Source organism: Mesoplodon mirus (genome assembly GCF_964341445.2).
Source record: "Mesoplodon mirus genome assembly, chromosome: 16".
Classification (NCBI taxonomy): domain Eukaryota; kingdom Metazoa; phylum Chordata; class Mammalia; order Artiodactyla; family Ziphiidae; genus Mesoplodon; species Mesoplodon mirus.
Window position 1 is genome coordinate 45289738 of NC_138992.1, and position 17053 is coordinate 45306790.

Consider the following 17053-nt stretch of genomic DNA (forward strand, 5'->3'; position numbering starts at 1 on the left):
CCCAGCACGGCTCCGGAAGCCCCCTGAGAACTGAGAGAAAAATTCCCTCTCTTCCCCGAGCCCTGCCTCCCGCGCCTAGAGGCCCGTCAGAAACGGTGTTATTCAGGTAGCTCCAAGGCAGCACGAATGGAGCTTTCAAAATGGGAAGTCAAGGCTTCTGCCCTCCGGCCCCCACTTCCAGTGAACACGTAGTCCACCCCCTTGGCATTTCTAGTAAGTGCCCAGGGACACTAGCTACGCACTCGCTCCTGCCCTGAATCCACTTTTCTTCCCAGGGTGTTCTGTATGTAGCCAACTCCCTCATCCAAGGAACCCTCTAGGTAGCCTCTATCGGGCCATAGCCTCAACCAAAGGCTTGCAGTGTAAGAGGAAGCACTGTACTTCAGTGGCAGCGGGAACGCAAGCCGACTGTCTCCTGCAGGTATGGTGCCCTCGGCTAAGGGTTCCTGGAAGGGCTGCGAAGCAGATGGTTTCCCTAAGTGCAGCTCAGACGAGGGCAATGAGGCAGAGTTCCTTGACAAGTGGCACGTGAGAGAACAGTTTCCCTGGAGCTGCTGCCGTGCCGAGGAAATCTACCTCTCCCCAGGGTGGTGTGCAGGGCGTTGCCCTACACTCGGCATACACAGAGTGACTGGGAAGGGCTGCCGGCCTGGATGCCGCTGAGCAGGCCAGAGGAGCCTCCCGGTATTCAGTGGTCTTGCACGGAATCGGGTGCAAACAGGAGGGCCCTGGGTGTCTTGAACGGCGCACTAGCAAGAAGAGAAAGCAGAACCGCGACGAAGGCCCGTTGGAAAGTGCTCCATGCCTCCGCTTCAGCAGGGCAATAGAGAGACTTTGCTCGAGGCAGGGGCTGACGTTCGGTCTCCAGGTAGGTGTAGAGCAGAGCGGCATGAGCTCCCAACCAGGCCCTGGACGCACCGTGTTTTACGAGAGAGCACTCATTTTCTTCCCAGAGCCATGCCTCCCGTGTACGAGAGGCCCGTCAGAGAGGGTGCCTCTCCGTGTAATTCAAGGCCCTACGGAGGGAACTTTCCAACTGTGCCTTCAGGCCCGCACCTGAAGCCCGACAGGCGGTAAACGTCACCTGGGGCTTCAACAAGGCTCAAACCACACAAGGTACACAACGGGCCCTTCCCTGGATCAGCGTGTTTACGCAGGGTGTTCTGAGTGGAGCAAACGGCCTCAACCAAGGCAGGCGCCCTTTACGCATGTAAGCGTCTGCCTCTTCCAAACGACCGATGTGTTGCCTGAAGAACTCTGCTTTAGCTGCCGCTGCAATGCAAGCGGACTTTCTCCGTGAGTAGAGCGACTTTCCAACGGAGGTGCCAGAAGGCGTTCTAAGCAGACTATTTCCTCAGGGCAGCTGAGAGAAGGTCCATGTGCAAAACTTCCAGGGCACGGCGGACCGGCTAGAAACGCGTTCCTGATGCTGTTGGAGTGCCGAGGAATCGTAGCCGTCCCCTTTAAAAGCGCTGGTTGTAGTCCTTCCCTCGGCAAACACAGTAGTCCCCTCTCTGAAGGGCCTGGGGGCCTGGGTGTGGCACAGCATGCTCACAGGGGCAGGGGCTTTTCGCAGGGAAAAGGGTGCACACCCAAAGCGCCTAGGAGTCCTGAGAAGGGCAGCACCGTTCAAATAAAGCACTGCAGTGACTAAGACCTCCAAGAGCTTGCTGTATGCTCCTCTCCATTAGGGCGACTCAAAGGCTTTCTCGAGGCATGCCCTCTCGTGGGCGTTCCCTGTAGCCCTACAGCCTGACAGGAGGAGCTCCCAGCACGGCTCCGGAAGCCCCCTGAGAACTGAGAGAAAAATTCCCTCTCTTCCCCGAGCCCTGCCTCCCGCGCCTAGAGGCCCGTCAGAAACGGTGTTATTCAGGTAGCTCCAAGGCAGCACGAATGGAGCTTTCAAAATGGGAATTCAAGGCTCCTGCCCTCCGGCCCCCACTTCCAGTGAACACGTAGTCCACTCCCTTGGCATTTCTAGTAAGTGCCCAGGGACACTAGCTACGCACTCGCTCCTGCCCTGAATCCACTTTTCTTCCCAGGGTGTTCTGTATGTAGCCAACTCCCTCATCCAAGGAACCCTCTAGGTAGCCTCTATCGGGCCATAGCCTCAACCAAAGGCTTGCAGTGTAAGAGGAAGCACTGTACTTCAGTGGCAGCGGGAACGCAAGCCGACTGTCTCCTGCAGGTATGGTGCCCTCGGCTAAGGGTTCCTGGAAGGGCTGCGAAGCAGATGGTTTCCCTAAGTGCAGCTCAGGCGAGGGCAATGAGGCAGAGTTCCTTGACATGTGGCACGTGAGAGAACAGTTTCCCTGGAGCTGCTGCCGTGCCGAGGAAATCTACCTCTCCCCAGGGTGGTGTGCAGGGCGTTGCCCTACACTCGGCATACACAGAGTGACTGGGAAGGGCTGCCGGCCTGGATGCCGCTGAGCAGGCCAGGGGAGCCTCCCGGTATTCAGTGGTCTTGCACGGAATCGGGTGCAAACAGGAGGGCCCTGGGTGTCTTGAACGGCGCACTAGCAAGAAGAGAAAGCAGAACCGCGACGAAGGCCCCTTGGAAAGTGCTGCATGCCTCCGCTTCAGCAGGGCAATAGAGAGACTTTGCTCGAGGCAGGGGCTGACGTTCGGTCTCCAGGTAGGTGTAGAGCAGAGCGGCATGAGCTCCCAACCAGGCCCTGGACGCACCGTGTTTTACGAGAGAGCACTCATTTTCTTCCCAGAGCCATGCCTCCCGTGTACGAGAGGCCCGTCAGAGAGGGTGTCTCTCCGTGTAATTCAAGGCCCTACGGAGGGAACTTTCCAACTGTGCCTTCAGGCCCGCACCTGAAGCCCGACGGGCGGTAAACGTCACCTGGGGCTTCAACAAGGCTCAAACCACACAAGGTACACAACGGGCCCTTCCCTGGATCAGCGTGTTTACGCAGGGTGTTCTGAGTGGAGCAAACGGCCTCAACCAAGGCAGGCGCCCTTTACGCATGTAAGCGTCTGCCTCTTCCAAACGACCGATGTGTTGCCTGAAGAACTCTGCTTAAGCTGCCGCTGCAATGCAAGCTGACTTTCTCCGTGAGTAGAGCGACTTTCCAACGGAGGTGCCAGAAGGCGTTCTAAGCAGACTATTTCCTCAGGGCAGCTGAGAGAAGGTCCATGTGCAAAACTTCCAGGGCACGGCGGACCGGCTAGAAACGCGTTCCTGATGCTGTTGGAGTGCCGAGGAATCGTAGCCGTCCCCTTTAAAAGCGCTGGTTGTAGTCCTTCCCTCGGCAAACACAGTAGTCCCCTCTCTGAAGGGCCTGGGGGCCTGGGTGGGGCACAGCATGCTCACAGGGGCAGGGGCTTTTCGCAGGGAAAAGGGTGCACACCCAAAGCGCCTAGGAGTCCTGAGAAGGGCAGCACCGTTCAAATAAAGCACTGCAGTGACTAAGACCTCCAAGAGCTTGCTGTATGCTCCTCTCCATTAGGGCGACTCAAAGGCTTTCTCGAGGCATGCCCTCTCGTGGGCGTTCCTTGTAGCCCTACAGCCTGACAGGAGGAGCTCCCAGCACGGCTCCGGAAGCCCCCTGAGAACTGAGAGAAAAATTCCCTCTCTTCCCCGAGCCCTGCCTCCCGCGCCTAGAGGCCCGTCAGAAACGGTGTTATTCAGGTAGCTCCAAGGCAGCACGAATGGAGCTTTCAAAATGGGAAGTCAAGGCTTCTGCCCTCCGGCCCCCACTTCCAGTGAACACGTAGTCCACCCCCTTGGCATTTCTAGTAAGTGCCCAGGGACACTAGCTACGCACTCGCTCCTGCCCTGAATCCACTTTTCTTCCCAGGGTGTTCTGTATGTAGCCAACTCCCTCATCCAAGGAACCCTCTAGGTAGCCTCTATCGGGCCATAGCCTCAACCAAAGGCTTGCAGTGTAAGAGGAAGCACTGTACTTCAGTGGCAGCGGGAACGCAAGCCGACTGTCTCCTGCAGGTATGGTGCCCTCGGCTAAGGGTTCCTGGAAGGGCTGCGAAGCAGATGGTTTCCCTAAGTGCAGCTCAGACGAGGGCAATGAGGCAGAGTTCCTTGACAAGTGGCACGTGAGAGAACAGTTTCCCTGGAGCTGCTGCCGTGCCGAGGAAATCTACCTCTCCCCAGGGTGGTGTGCAGGGCGTTGCCCTACACTCGGCATACACAGAGTGACTGGGAAGGGCTGCCGGCCTGGATGCCGCTGAGCAGGCCAGGGGAGCCTCCCGGTATTCAGTGGTCTTGCACGGAATCGGGTGCAAACAGGAGGGCCCTGGGTGTCTTGAACGGCGCACTAGCAAGAAGAGAAAGCAGAACCGCGACGAAGGCCCCTTGGAAAGTGCTGCATGCCTCCGCTTCAGCAGGGCAATAGAGCGACTTTGCTCGAGGCAGGGGCTGACGTTCGGTCTCCAGGTAGGTGTAGAGCAGAGCGGCATGAGCTCCAAACCAGGCCCTGGACGCACCGTGTTTTACGAGAGCACTCATTTTCTTCCCAGAGCCATGCCTCCCGTGTACGAGAGGCCCGTCAGAGAGGGTGCCTCTCCGTGTAATTCAAGGCCCTACGGAGGGAACTTTCCAACTGTGCCTTCAGGCCCGCACCTGAAGCCCGACAGGCGGTAAACGTCACCTGGGGCTTCAACAAGGCTCAAACCACACAAGGTACACAACGGGCCCTTCCCTGGATCAGCGTGTTTACGCAGGGTGTTCTGAGTGGAGCAAACGGCCTCAACCAAGGCAGGCGCCCTTTACGCATGTAAGCGTCTGCCTCTTCCAAACGACCGATGTGTTGCCTGAAGAACTCTGCTTAAGCTGCCGCTGCAATGCAAGCGGACTTTCTCCGTGAGTAGAGCGACTTTCCAACGGAGGTGCCAGAAGGCGTTCTAAGCAGACTATTTCCTCAGGGCAGCTGAGAGAAGGTCCATGTGCAAAACTTCCAGGGCACGGCGGACCGGCTAGAAACGCGTTCCTGATGCTGTTGGAGTGCCGAGGAATCGTAGCCGTCCCCTTTAAAAGCGCTGGTTGTAGTCCTTCCCTCGGCAAACACAGTAGTCCCCTCTCTGAAGGGCCTGGGGGCCTGGGTGTGGCACAGCATGCTCACAGGGGCAGGGGCTTTTCGCAGAGAAAAGGGTGCACACCCAAAGCGCCTAGGAGTCCTGAGAAGGGCAGCACCGCTCAAATAAAGCACTGCAGTGACTAAGACCTCCAAGAGCTTGCTGTATGCTCCTCTCCATTAGGGCGACTCAAATGCTTTCTCGAGGCATGCCCTCTCGTGGGCGTTCCCTGTAGCCCTACAGCCTGACAGGAGGAGCTCCCAGCACGGCTCCGGAAGCCCCCTGAGAACTGAGAGAAAAATTCCTTCTCCTCCCCGAGCCCTGCCTCCCGCGCCTAGAGGCCCGTCAGAAACGGTGTTATTCAGGTAGCTCCAAGGCAGCACGAATGGAGCTTTCAAAATGGGAATTCAAGGCTCCTGCCCTCCGGCCCCCACTTCCAGTGAACACGTAGTCCACTCCCTTGGCATTTCTAGTAAGTGCCCAGGGACACTAGCTACGCACTCGCTCCTGCCCTGAATCCACTTTTCTTCCCAGGGTGTTCTGTATGTAGCCAACTCCCTCATCCAAGGAACCCTCTAGGTAGCCTCTATCGGGCCATAGCCTCAACCAAAGGCTTGCAGTGTAAGAGGAAGCACTGTACTTCAGTGGCAGCGGGAACGCAAGCCGACTGTCTCCTGCAGGTATGGTGCCCTCGGCTAAGGGTTCCTGGAAGGGCTGCGAAGCAGATGGTTTCCCTAAGTGCAGCTCAGACGAGGGCAATGAGGCAGAGTTCCTTGACAAGTGGCACGTGAGAGAACAGTTTCCCTGGAGCTGCTGCCGTGCCGAGGAAATCTACCTCTCCCCAGGGTGGTGTGCAGGGCGTTGCCCTACACTCGGCATACACAGAGTGACTGGGAAGGGCTGCCGGCCTGGATGCCGCTGAGCAGGCCAGAGGAGCCTCCCGGTATTCAGTGGTCTTGCACGGAATCGGGTGCAAACAGGAGGGCCCTGGGTGTCTTGAACGGCGCACTAGCAAGAAGAGAAAGCAGAGCCGCGACGAAGGCCCCTTGGAAAGTGCTGCATGCCTCCGCTTCAGCAGGGCAAATAGAGCGACTTTGCTCGAGGCAGGGGCTGACGTTCGGTCTCCAGGTAGGTGTAGAGCAGAGCGGCATGAGCTCCCAACCAGGCCCTGGACGCACCGTGTTTTACGAGAGAGCACTCATTTTCTTCCCAGAGCCATGCCTCCCGTGTACGAGAGGCCCGTCAGAGAGGGTGCCTCTCCGTGTAATTCAAGGCCCTACGGAGGGAACTTTCCAACTGTGCCTTCAGGCCCGCACCTGAAGCCCGACGGGCGGTAAACGTCACCTGGGGCTTCAACAAGGCTCAAACCACACAAGGTACACAACGGGCCCTTCCCTGGATCAGCGTGTTTACGCAGGGTGTTCTGAGTGGAGCAAACGGCCTCAACCAAGGCAGGCGCCCTTTACGCATGTAAGCGTCTGCCTCTTCCAAACGACCGATGTGTTGCCTGAAGAACTCTGCTTAAGCTGCCGCTGCAATGCAAGCTGACTTTCTCCGTGAGTAGAGCGACTTTCCAACGGAGGTGCCAGAAGGCGTTCTAAGCAGACTATTTCCTCAGGGCAGCTGAGAGAAGGTCCATGTGCAAAACTTCCAGGGCACGGCGGACCGGCTAGAAACGCGTTCCTGATGCTGTTGGAGTGCCGAGGAATCGTAGCCGTCCCCTTTAAAAGCGCTGGTTGTAGTCCTTCCCTCGGCAAACACAGTAGTCCCCTCTCTGAAGGGCCTGGGGGCCTGGGTGGGGCACAGCATGCTCACAGGGGCAGGGGCTTTTCGCAGGGAAAAGGGTGCACACCCAAAGCGCCTAGGAGTCCTGAGAAGGGCAGCACCGTTCAAATAAAGCACTGCAGTGACTAAGACCTCCAAGAGCTTGCTGTATGCTCCTCTCCATTAGGGCGACTCAAAGGCTTTCTCGAGGCATGCCCTCTCGTGGGCGTTCCCTGTAGCCCTACAGCCTGACAGGAGGAGCTCCCAGCACGGCTCCGGAAGCCCCCTGAGAACTGAGAGAAAAATTCCCTCTCTTCCCCGAGCCCTGCCTCCCGCGCCTAGAGGCCCGTCAGAAACGGTGTTATTCAGGTAGCTCCAAGGCAGCACGAATGGAGCTTTCAAAATGGGAAGTCAAGGCTTCTGCCCTCCGGCCCCCACTTCCAGTGAACACGTAGTCCACCCCCTTGGCATTTCTAGTAAGTGCCCAGGGACACTAGCTACGCACTCGCTCCTGCCCTGAATCCACTTTTCTTCCCAGGGTGTTCTGTATGTAGCCAACTCCCTCATCCAAGGAACCCTCTAGGTAGCCTCTATCGGGCCATAGCCTCAACCAAAGGCTTGCAGTGTAAGAGGAAGCACTGTACTTCAGTGGCAGCGGGAACGCAAGCCGACTGTCTCCTGCAGGTATGGTGCCCTCGGCTAAGGGTTCCTGGAAGGGCTGCGAAGCAGATGGTTTCCCTAAGTGCAGCTCAGACGAGGGCAATGAGGCAGAGTTCCTTGACAAGTGGCACGTGAGAGAACAGTTTCCCTGGAGCTGCTGCCGTGCCGAGGAAATCTACCTCTCCCCAGGGTGGTGTGCAGGGCGTTGCCCTACACTCGGCATACACAGAGTGACTGGGAAGGGCTGCCGGCCTGGATGCCGCTGAGCAGGCCAGGGGAGCCTCCCGGTATTCAGTGGTCTTGCACGGAATCGGGTGCAAACAGGAGGGCCCTGGGTGTCTTGAACGGCGCACTAGCAAGAAGAGAAAGCAGAGCCGCGACGAAGGCCCCTTGGAAAGTGCTGCATGCCTCCGCTTCAGCAGGGCAATAGAGCGACTTTGCTCGAGGCAGGGGCTGACGTTCGGTCTCCAGGTAGGTGTAGAGCAGAGCGGCATGAGCTCCAAACCAGGCCCTGGACGCACCGTGTTTTACGAGAGCACTCATTTTCTTCCCAGAGCCATGCCTCCCGTGTACGAGAGGCCCGTCAGAGAGGGTGCCTCTCCGTGTAATTCAAGGCCCTACGGAGGGAACTTTCCAACTGTGCCTTCAGGCCCGCACCTGAAGCCCGACAGGCGGTAAACGTCACCTGGGGCTTCAACAAGGCTCAAACCACACAAGGTACACAACGGGCCCTTCCCTGGATCAGCGTGTTTACGCAGGGTGTTCTGAGTGGAGCAAACGGCCTCAACCAAGGCAGGCGCCCTTTACGCATGTAAGCGTCTGCCTCTTCCAAACGACCGATGTGTTGCCTGAAGAACTCTGCTTTAGCTGCCGCTGCAATGCAAGCGGACTTTCTCCGTGAGTAGAGCGACTTTCCAACGGAGGTGCCAGAAGGCGTTCTAAGCAGACTATTTCCTCAGGGCAGCTGAGAGAAGGTCCATGTGCAAAACTTCCAGGGCACGGCGGACCGGCTAGAAACGCGTTCCTGATGCTGTTGGAGTGCCGAGGAATCGTAGCCGTCCCCTTTAAAAGCGCTGGTTGTAGTCCTTCCCTCGGCAAACACAGTAGTCCCCTCTCTGAAGGGCCTGGGGGCCTGGGTGTGGCACAGCATGCTCACAGGGGCAGGGGCTTTTCGCAGGGAAAAGGGTGCACACCCAAAGCGCCTAGGAGTCCTGAGAAGGGCAGCACCGTTCAAATAAAGCACTACAGTGACTAAGACCTCCAAGAGCTTGCTGTATGCTCCTCTCCATTAGGGCGACTCAAAGGCTTTCTCGAGGCATGCCCTCTCGTGGGCGTTCCCTGTAGCCCTACAGCCTGACAGGAGGAGCTCCCAGCACGGCTCCGGAAGCCCCCTGAGAACTGAGAGAAAAATTCCCTCTCTTCCCCGAGCCCTGCCTCCCGCGCCTAGAGGCCCGTCAGAAACGGTGTTATTCAGGTAGCTCCAAGGCAGCACGAATGGAGCTTTCAAAATGGGAATTCAAGGCTTCTGCCCTCCAGCCCCCACTTCCAGTGAACACGTAGTCCACCCCCTTGGCATTTCTAGTAAGTGCCCAGGGACACTAGCTACGCACTCGCTCCTGCCCTGAATCCACTTTTCTTCCCAGGGTGTTCTGTATGTAGCCAACTCCCTCATCCAAGGAACCCTCTAGGTAGCCTCTATCGGGCCATAGCCTCAACCAAAGGCTTGCAGTGTAAGAGGAAGCACTGTACTTCAGTGGCAGCGGGAACGCAAGCCGACTGTCTCCTGCAGGTATGGTGCCCTCGGCTAAGGGTTCCTGGAAGGGCTGCGAAGCAGATGGTTTCCCTAGGTGCAGCTCAGACGAGGGCAATGAGGCAGAGTTCCTTGACAAGTGGCCCGTGAAAGAACAGTTTCCCTGGAGCTGCTGCCGTGCCGAGGAAATCTACCTCTCCCCAGGGTGGTGTGCAGGGCGTTGCCCTACACTCGGCATACACAGAGTGACTGGGAAGGGCTGCCGGCCTGGATGCCGCTGAGCAGGCCAGGGGAGCCTCCCGGTATTCAGTCGTCTTGCACGGAATCGGGTGCAAACAGGAGGGCCCTGGGTGTCTTGAACGGCGCACTAGCAAGAAGAGAAAGCAGAACCGCGACGAAGGCCCCTTGGAAAGTGCTGCATGCCTCCGCTTCAGCAGGGCAATAGAGAGACTTTGCTCGAGGCAGGGGCTGACGTTCGGTCTCCAGGTAGGTGTAGAGCAGAGCGGCATGAGCTCCCAACCAGGCCCTGGACGCACCGTGTTTTACGAGAGAGCACTCATTTTCTTCCCAGAGCCATGCCTCCCGTGTACGAGAGGCCCGTCAGAGAGGGTGCCTCTCCGTGTAATTCAAGGCCCTACGGAGGGAACTTCCAACTGTGCCTTCAGGCCCGCACCTGAAGCCCGACAGGCGGTAAACGTCACCTGGGGCTTCAACGAGGCTCAAACCACACAAGGTACACAACGGGCCCTTCCCTGGATCAGCGTGTTTACGCAGGGTGTTTTGAGTGGAGCAAACGGCCTCAACCAAGGCAGGCGCCCTTTACGCATGTAAGCGTCTGCCTCTTCCAAACGACCGATGTGTTGCCTGAAGAACTCTGCTTTAGCTGCCGCTGCAATGCAAGCGGACTTTCTCCGTGAGTAGAGCGACTTTCCAACGGAGGTGCCAGAAGGCGTTCTAAGCAGACTATTTCCTCAGGGCAGCTGAGAGAAGGTCCATGTGCAAAACTTCCAGGGCACGGCGGACCGGCTAGAAACGCGTTCCTGATGCTGTTGGAGTGCCGAGGAATCGTAGCCGTCCCCTTTAAAAGCGCTGGTTGTAGTCCTTCCCTCGGCAAACACAGTAGTCCCCTCTCTGAAGGGCCTGGGGGCCTGGGTGTGGCACAGCATGCTCACAGGGGCAGGGGCTTTTCGCAGGGAAAAGGGTGCACACCCAAAGCGCCTAGGAGTCCTGAGAAGGGCAGCACCGTTCAAATAAAGCACTACAGTGACTAAGACCTCCAAGAGCTTGCTGTATGCTCCTCTCCATTAGGGCGACTCAAAGGCTTTCTCGAGGCATGCCCTCTCGTGGGCGTTCCCTGTAGCCCTACAGCCTGACAGGAGGAGCTCCCAGCACGGCTCCGGAAGCCCCCTGAGAACTGAGAGAAAAATTCCTTCTCTTCCCCGAGCCCTGCCTCCCGCGCCTAGAGGCCCGTCAGAAACGGTGTTATTCAGGTAGCTCCAAGGCAGCACGAATGGAGCTTTCAAAATGGGAATTCAAGGCTCCTGCCCTCCGGCCCCCACTTCCAGTGAACACGTAGTCCACTCCCTTGGCATTTCTAGTAAGTGCCCAGGGACACTAGCTACGCACTCGCTCCTGCCCTGAATCCACTTTTCTTCCCAGGGTGTTCTGTATGTAGCCAACTCCCTCATCCAAGGAACCCTCTAGGTAGCCTCTATCGGGCCATAGCCTCAACCAAAGGCTTGCAGTGTAAGAGGAAGCACTGTACTTCAGTGGCAGCGGGAACGCAAGCCGACTGTCTCCTGCAGGTATGGTGCCCTCGGCTAAGGGTTCCTGGAAGGGCTGCGAAGCAGATGGTTTCCCTAAGTGCAGCTCAGACGAGGGCAATGAGGCAGAGTTCCTTGACAAGTGGCCCGTGAGAGAACAGTTTCCCTGGAGCTGCTGCCGTGCCGAGGAAATCTACCTCTCCCCAGGGTGGTGTGCAGGGCGTTGCCCTACACTCGGCATACACAGAGTGACTGGGAAGGGCTGCCGGCCTGGATGCCGCTGAGCAGGCCAGGGGAGCCTCCCGGTATTCAGTGGTCTTGCACGGAATCGGGTGCAAACAGGAGGGCCCTGGGTGTCTTGAACGGCGCACTAGCAAGAAGAGAAAGCAGAACCGCGACGAAGGCCCCTTGGAAAGTGCTGCATGCCTCCGCTTCAGCAGGGCAATAGAGCGACTTTGCTCGAGGCAGGGGCTGACGTTCGGTCTCCAGGTAGGTGTAGAGCAGAGCGGCATGAGCTCCCAACCAGGCCCTGGACGCACCGTGTTTTACGAGAGAGCACTCATTTTCTTCCCAGAGCCATGCCTCCCGTGTACGAGAGGCCCGTCAGAGAGGGTGCCTCTCCGTGTAATTCAAGGCCCTACGGAGGGAACTTTCCAACTGTGCCTTCAGGCCCGCACCTGAAGCCCGACAGGCGGTAAATGTCACCTGGGGCTTCAACGAGGCTCAAACCACACAAGGTACACAACGGGCCCTTCCCTGGATCAGCGTGTTTACGCAGGGTGTTCTGAGTGGAGCAAACGGCCTCAACCAAGGCAGGCGCCCTTTACGCATGTAAGCGTCTGCCTCTTCCAAACGACCGATGTGTTGCCTGAGGAACTCTGCTTTAGCTGCCGCTGCAATGCAAGCGGACTTTCTCCGTGAGTAGAGCGACTTTCCAACGGATGTGCCAGAAGGCGTTCTAAGCAGACTATTTCCTCAGGGCAGCTGAGAGAAGGTCCATGTGCAAAGCTTCCAGGGCACGGCGGACCGTCTAGAAACGCGTTCCTGATGCTGTTGGAGTGCCGAGGAATCGTAGCCGTCCCCTTTAAAAGCGCTGGTTGTAGTCCTTCCCTCGGCAAACACAGTAGTCCCCTCTCTGAAGGGCCTGGGGGCCTGGGTGGGGCACAGCATGCTCACAGGGGCAGGGGCTTTTCGCAGGGAAAAGGGTGCACACCCAAAGCGCCTAGGAGTCCTGAGAAGGGCAGCACCGTTCAAATAAAGCACTGCAGTGACTAAGACCTCCAAGAGCTTGCTGTATGCTCCTCTCCATTAGGGCGACTCAAAGGCTTTCTCGAGGCATGCCCTCTCGTGGGCGTTCCCTGTAGCCCTACAGCCTGACAGGAGGAGCTCCCAGCACGGCTCCGGAAGCCCCCTGAGAACTGAGAGAAAAATTCCCTCTCTTCCCCGAGCCCTGCCTCCCGCGCCTAGAGGCCCGTCAGAAACGGTGTTATTCAGGTAGCTCCAAGGCAGCACGAATGGAGCTTTCAAAATGGGAATTCAAGGCTTCTGCCCTCCGGCCCCCACTTCCAGTGAACACGTAGTCCACCCCCTTGGCATTTCTAGTAAGTGCCCAGGGACACTAGCTACGCACTCGCTCCTGCCCTGAATCCACTTTTCTTCCCAGGGTGTTCTGTATGTAGCCAACTCCCTCATCCAAGGAACCCTCTAGGTAGCCTCTATCGGGCCATAGCCTCAACCAAAGGCTTGCAGTGTAAGAGGAAGCACTGTACTTCAGTGGCAGCGGGAACGCAAGCCGACTGTCTCCTGCAGGTATGGTGCCCTCGGCTAAGGGTTCCTGGAAGGGCTGCGAAGCAGATGGTTTCCCTAAGTGCAGCTCAGACGAGGGCAATGAGGCAGAGTTCCTTGACAAGTGGCACGTGAGAGAACAGTTTCCCTGGAGCTGCTGCCGTGCCGAGGAAATCTACCTCTCCCCAGGGTGGTGTGCAGGGCGTTGCCCTACACTCGGCATACACAGAGTGACTGGGAAGGGCTGCCGGCCTGGATGCCGCTGAGCAGGCCAGAGGAGCCTCCCGGTATTCAGTGGTCTTGCACGGAATCGGGTGCAAACAGGAGGGCCCTGGGTGTCTTGAACGGCGCACTAGCAAGAAGAGAAAGCAGAACCGCGACGAAGGCCCGTTGGAAAGTGCTCCATGCCTCCGCTTCAGCAGGGCAATAGAGAGACTTTGCTCGAGGCAGGGGCTGACGTTCGGTCTCCAGGTAGGTGTAGAGCAGAGCGGCATGAGCTCCCAACCAGGCCCTGGACGCACCGTGTTTTACGAGAGAGCACTCATTTTCTTCCCAGAGCCATGCCTCCCGTGTACGAGAGGCCCGTCAGAGAGGGTGCCTCTCCGTGTAATTCAAGGCCCTACGGAGGGAACTTTCCAACTGTGCCTTCAGGCCCGCACCTGAAGCCCGACAGGCGGTAAACGTCACCTGGGGCTTCAACAAGGCTCAAACCACACAAGGTACACAACGGGCCCTTCCCTGGATCAGCGTGTTTACGCAGGGTGTTCTGAGTGGAGCAAACGGCCTCAACCAAGGCAGGCGCCCTTTACGCATGTAAGCGTCTGCCTCTTCCAAACGACCGATGTGTTGCCTGAAGAACTCTGCTTTAGCTGCCGCTGCAATGCAAGCGGACTTTCTCCGTGAGTAGAGCGACTTTCCAACGGAGGTGCCAGAAGGCGTTCTAAGCAGACTATTTCCTCAGGGCAGCTGAGAGAAGGTCCATGTGCAAAACTTCCAGGGCACGGCGGACCGGCTAGAAACGCGTTCCTGATGCTGTTGGAGTGCCGAGGAATCGTAGCCGTCCCCTTTAAAAGCGCTGGTTGTAGTCCTTCCCTCGGCAAACACAGTAGTCCCCTCTCTGAAGGGCCTGGGGGCCTGGGTGTGGCACAGCATGCTCACAGGGGCAGGGGCTTTTCGCAGGGAAAAGGGTGCACACCCAAAGCGCCTAGGAGTCCTGAGAAGGGCAGCACCGTTCAAATAAAGCACTACAGTGACTAAGACCTCCAAGAGCTTGCTGTATGCTCCTCTCCATTAGGGCGACTCAAAGGCTTTCTCGAGGCATGCCCTCTCGTGGGCGTTCCCTGTAGCCCTACAGCCTGACAGGAGGAGCTCCCAGCACGGCTCCGGAAGCCCCCTGAGAACTGAGAGAAAAATTCCCTCTCTTCCCCGAGCCCTGCCTCCCGCGCCTAGAGGCCCGTCAGAAACGGTGTTATTCAGGTAGCTCCAAGGCAGCACGAATGGAGCTTTCAAAATGGGAATTCAAGGCTTCTGCCCTCCAGCCCCCACTTCCAGTGAACACGTAGTCCACCCCCTTGGCATTTCTAGTAAGTGCCCAGGGACACTAGCTACGCACTCGCTCCTGCCCTGAATCCACTTTTCTTCCCAGGGTGTTCTGTATGTAGCCAACTCCCTCATCCAAGGAACCCTCTAGGTAGCCTCTATCGGGCCATAGCCTCAACCAAAGGCTTGCAGTGTAAGAGGAAGCACTGTACTTCAGTGGCAGCGGGAACGCAAGCCGACTGTCTCCTGCAGGTATGGTGCCCTCGGCTAAGGGTTCCTGGAAGGGCTGCGAAGCAGATGGTTTCCCTAGGTGCAGCTCAGACGAGGGCAATGAGGCAGAGTTCCTTGACAAGTGGCCCGTGAGAGAACAGTTTCCCTGGAGCTGCTGCCGTGCCGAGGAAATCTACCTCTCCCCAGGGTGGTGTGCAGGGCGTTGCCCTACACTCGGCATACACAGAGTGACTGGGAAGGGCTGCCGGCCTGGATGCCGCTGAGCAGGCCAGGGGAGCCTCCCGGTATTCAGTGGTCTTGCACGGAATCGGGTGCAAACAGGAGGGCCCTGGGTGTCTTGAACGGCGCACTAGCAAGAAGAGAAAGCAGAACCGCGACGAAGGCCCCTTGGAAAGTGCTGCATGCCTCCGCTTCAGCAGGGCAATAGAGAGACTTTGCTCGAGGCAGGGGCTGACGTTCGGTCTCCAGGTAGGTGTAGAGCAGAGCGGCATGAGCTCCCAACCAGGCCCTGGACGCACCGTGTTTTACGAGAGAGCACTCATTTTCTTCCCAGAGCCATGCCTCCCGTGTACGAGAGGCCCGTCAGAGAGGGTGCCTCTCCGTGTAATTCAAGGCCCTACGGAGGGAACTTTCCAACTGTGCCTTCAGGCCCGCACCTGAAGCCCGACAGGCGGTAAACGTCACCTGGGGCTTCAACAAGGCTCAAACCACACAAGGTACACAACGGGCCCTTCCCTGGATCAGCGTGTTTACGCAGGGTGTTCTGAGTGGAGCAAACGGCCTCAACCAAGGCAGGCGCCCTTTACGCATGTAAGCGTCTGCCTCTTCCAAACGACCGATGTGTTGCCTGAAGAACTCTGCTTTAGCTGCCGCTGCAATGCAAGCGGACTTTCTCCGTGAGTAGAGCGACTTTCCAACGGAGGTGCCAGAAGGCGTTCTAAGCAGACTATTTCCTCAGGGCAGCTGAGAGAAGGTCCATGTGCAAAACTTCCAGGGCACGGCGGACCGGCTAGAAACGCGTTCCTGATGCTGTTGGAGTGCCGAGGAATCGTAGCCGTCCCCTTTAAAAGCGCTGGTTGTAGTCCTTCCCTCGGCAAACACAGTAGTCCCCTCTCTGAAGGGCCTGGGGGCCTGGGTGTGGCACAGCATGCTCACAGGGGCAGGGGCTTTTCGCAGGGAAAAGGGTGCACACCCAAAGCGCCTAGGAGTCCTGAGAAGGGCAGCACCGTTCAAATAAAGCACTACAGTGACTAAGACCTCCAAGAGCTTGCTGTATGCTCCTCTCCATTAGGGCGACTCAAAGGCTTTCTCGAGGCATGCCCTCTCGTGGGCGTTCCCTGTAGCCCTACAGCCTGACAGGAGGAGCTCCCAGCACGGCTCCGGAAGCCCCCTGAGAACTGAGAGAAAAATTCCCTCTCTTCCCCGAGCCCTGCCTCCCGCGCCTAGAGGCCCGTCAGAAACGGTGTTATTCAGGTAGCTCCAAGGCAGCACGAATGGAGCTTTCAAAATGGGAATTCAAGGCTTCTGCCCTCCAGCCCCCACTTCCAGTGAACACGTAGTCCACCCCCTTGGCATTTCTAGTAAGTGCCCAGGGACACTAGCTACGCACTCGCTCCTGCCCTGAATCCACTTTTCTTCCCAGGGTGTTCTGTATGTAGCCAACTCCCTCATCCAAGGAACCCTCTAGGTAGCCTCTATCGGGCCATAGCCTCAACCAAAGGCTTGCAGTGTAAGAGGAAGCACTGTACTTCAGTGGCAGCGGGAACGCAAGCCGACTGTCTCCTGCAGGTATGGTGCCCTCGGCTAAGGGTTCCTGGAAGGGCTGCGAAGCAGATGGTTTCCCTAGGTGCAGCTCAGACGAGGGCAATGAGGCAGAGTTCCTTGACAAGTGGCCCGTGAGAGAACAGTTTCCCTGGAGCTGCTGCCGTGCCGAGGAAATCTACCTCTCCCCAGGGTGGTGTGCAGGGCGTTGCCCTACACTCGGCATACACAGAGTGACTGGGAAGGGCTGCCGGCCTGGATGCCGCTGAGCAGGCCAGGGGAGCCTCCCGGTATTCAGTCGTCTTGCACGGAATCGGGTGCAAACAGGAGGGCCCTGGGTGTCTTGAACGGCGCACTAGCAAGAAGAGAAAGCAGAACCGCGACGAAGGCCCCTTGGAAAGTGCTGCATGCCTCCGCTTCAGCAGGGCAATAGAGAGACTTTGCTCGAGGCAGGGGCTGACGTTCGGTCTCCAGGTAGGTGTAGAGCAGAGCGGCATGAGCTCCCAACCAGGCCCTGGACGCACCGTGTTTTACGAGAGAGCACTCATTTTCTTCCCAGAGCCATGCCTCCCGTGTACGAGAGGCCCGTCAGAGAGGGTGCCTCTCCGTGTAATTCAAGGCCCTACGGAGGGAACTTCCAACTGTGCCTTCAGGCCCGCACCTGAAGCCCGACAGGCGGTAAACGTCACCTGGGGCTTCAACGAGGCTCAAACCACACAAGGTACACAACGGGCCCTTCCCTGGATCAGCGTGTTTACGC